The sequence below is a fragment of the Mandrillus leucophaeus genome, unplaced genomic scaffold (genome assembly GCF_000951045.1).
Source record: "Mandrillus leucophaeus isolate KB7577 unplaced genomic scaffold, Mleu.le_1.0 Scaffold128, whole genome shotgun sequence".
NCBI classification, from domain to species: Eukaryota; Metazoa; Chordata; class Mammalia; order Primates; family Cercopithecidae; genus Mandrillus; species Mandrillus leucophaeus.
The window spans coordinates 6754336-6757408 of record NW_012101209.1 but is presented as its reverse complement, the minus strand read 5'-3'; the positions used below and the strand labels follow the sequence as shown (position 1 = coordinate 6757408).

Sequence of the window (3073 nt, the reverse complement as noted above, 5' to 3'; positions counted from 1 at the left end):
TGGAGGCGCCGCCTCCTTTTCTGCCGAGGTGTGCCGGGTGCCAGGCAGGGAGAAATGATCAACTGGCTTGGTAGAGCGGGGAGATGGAGCGTGTGGATCCAGGGATTCCTGGCTAAAAAGACACCCCGGGGAGAGGGTGGGGCAGAGGTGGATTCTAGATTACGGAAGAAGTGCTGTGGCACCTTACACTAGGCCGGGTAGAAGGGGGTGGGGAGGTTTTTTTTTTTTTTTTTTTAATTCATGAACTGGTAGCTTTGAGTTGAGGAATTGGGAGGGGTAGGCAGGTTTATTCGTGGGATTGTGGGATTGAGGGAGAAGGCCCGAGGGGAAACCCATATTATTGACTGATTATCAGATTTGGTGACCAGGAAAGCTGCAGCCTGTTTTTCAGTTCCGATGCATCATACTTTTCTCAAATTACACGGATAATTGAGGGGGATCGTCATGAAATGGGGAGCAACATGTCCTGCTGAAAGGAAGGGCTTCTATCTCTGCAAGACACGTTAAAAATGATGGTATCAGAAAATTAGAACGGGGAGGAGGCTTGCACATGATCTCCATCAAACCTTTCATTTTACAGACAGGGAGGCTAAGGCCGAGGGAGGCCGAGTGTTGTGACCAGGATCATTCAGCCAGATGGGAGCAGAACCAGGCCTACAACCTGGCGGGCTTCTGACTTCCACCCCGGAGACGTCCACCTCTGGGGCCTGGGAACTGGTTTTGGATTGCATAAACTGCCCCTCCTCTCCCGGGAGGGGGCTGGGCTGGAGGCTGAGGCCTTCACCGGGAAGAAGCAGGGACTGCTTTGATAGTTGACTAGCTTCTGCAGGGGCTTCTCAGTGAGAGAATGGAGGTGAGGTCAGGGACTCCTGCCTTGCCTCTGCCATCACTTCGCAGTGATGCCTGTTCCTAAGGTAGGTACATAGCTGGACCTTCATTATTCTTAATATTATTTACTTTTTTTGCTTTTCTTTTGAGACAAGGTCTTACTCTGTCACCCAGGCTGGATTGCAGAGGTGCGATCTTGGCTCACTGCAAGCTCCGCCTCCCTAGTTTAAGTGATCCTCCCACTTCAGCCTCCCGAGTAGCTGGGACCACGGGTCCACGGGTGCGGGCCACCACAACCCTGGCTAACTTCTGTATTTTTTTGTAGAGACAGGGTTTTGCCATGTTGCCCCAGGCAGGTCTGGAACTCCTGAGCTCAAGCAATCCACCTGCCTAGGATTACAGGGTTTTTTTTATTACTGTTTTTTAAAGGAAGGGTAGACTTGAGATTGACTGATAGGGCAGTTTTTAATAAAAATACAAAAATAAAATACATGTAGAAGAAACTGTGAAAAGATGTGAAATATCAGTGATTAGCATGGACTCGACCGGTCGTCCTGTTTCTTCTGCCAGTCCATTTCATTTTCCCTTTTGATTACCATTTAACTGGGGAGGACATCAGTGTTGACAGTGGGACTTGCTCAGTCTGACACTGTGCCCCACCAGGGAGTCTCCCCTACAGGCTGGTACACACTTCCTCTTATTTTACTAATGGGAAGTACCCCTGAGTTAGGTAACCTAAAATAATAGAAATAAGCACGTTCATTAAAAAAAAAATAAATAAAAGTATGTTAATCAAAGAGTAACGTTAGTGTTTTACAGCAATTCTGCTTGACTTTGGAGCAATGGATATCTTTTCTCAGCCCTGGGATCACTACTTTAAGTCTTCATTTTGCTCGTTAAGCTACTGGGGAAAATGACTTCTTTTTTCCATTTTTGGTGACAGGGCTGTGGTTTCACAACCACTTGGCGAAAGGCAGACCACTGGTTGAGAACAGGGTTCAGTCTATGCAGATTTTCATTTCCCAGCATGGCGGAGAAGGGGTTTTGGCCAAGCTCGTGGTTGACTCTGTGGGGAATCCACCAAATTTAGCACTGTTATCTCCAAACATCTTTCTCTTAGTAAACTGGTAGGTATGAATTAGCTCTTCTGTTCTCTAAGTCCTGTTCAAAGAGGAAGGTATACAGTATAGTGGTTAGAACTTGTGATTCCAGACCTATCTAAGTTGAAATCTTGGTATAATATTTTTCTGAGTATAGTTTTGTTGGCAGGGCACTTAACACTCTCTGAGTTGTCTATTATTCAGAATTAAAAAAGGGCGATGGTAATCTTTGCCTCCCAGAACTGTTAATACAACAGCTGACATTTATCGAGCACTTACTATATTCCAGGCATTGTCACATTATTGAGCACTTATGGGCCAGGCATTGTGGAAGAGTTTTTATGTGTCAGTCTCATTAAGCATCACAACAGACTTATGAAGCAGATTCTTTTATTGTCTTCAGTTTATGTCTGGGGAAACTAAGGCATCAAAGTATTTATGATTTCTCTAAACTCCTCAGCTTACAGTTTTAACTACCCAACAAATGTGTGTCAGATTTCTATTATAAGCTAATAGTTATCTAGGGCTTACTGTGTGGCAGGCCCTGTTACAAGTGTGCTAAGTACGTTAACAACCCTTGAGATAGGTATTGTTTTTCTCCCCTTCTTATTTCTTTTTACAGATGTGGAAACTGAGGCACAAAGCCCAAGGTCAAACAACTAGTAATGCTAGAGCCAAAATTTGAACTAGGAGCCTGGGTCTGGAATCAGTAGTAACTCTCAGCCACCCACCTGCGAATGTAAAGGGCTTAGCCAAGCTTCAATCAAGGGCAACTTCTGTTGATACTTACATATATTTTTCCCTAAGTAACTACTCCTTGCCCCCAGTTTCTGCAGAAGAGATGCTTTTAGTTCTATAAGTGATTCAACTTTACTCAAGGCTTTGTGGTTCTGTATGTATTTCTGTTGTAGTCTCTGTTATTTTTAAAAGCTTGTGCTAGGCCTCAGTGATTTTGCCCCTGGGGATAGGGAAATAGTCTTTATCGGATCTGTGAACCCCTTTCAAATATATGATTTCATTTTTACTTTTTTTTTTTTTTTTGATACTTTTGTAGAGATGGGGTTTTGCCATATTGCCCAGGCTGGTTTTGAACCCCTGAGCTCAAGCAATCCACCCACCTCAGCCTCCCAAAGTGCTGGGATTAC

At 44.5% G+C, this 3073-nt stretch overlaps 1 protein-coding gene across 1 annotated transcript in view; it reads left to right on the top strand.

Moving 5' to 3' along the window:
* The first annotated feature begins 799 nt into the window (after nt 1–799).
* SNX10 (sorting nexin 10) overlaps nt 800–3073 on the top strand; it is a 91525-nt gene continuing 89251 nt past the window's right edge. The window contains exon 1 of the mRNA XM_011972280.1: nt 800–914. The gene's annotated coding sequence lies outside the window, so the exon portion shown is untranslated. The remainder of the gene's footprint in view (nt 915–3073) is intronic.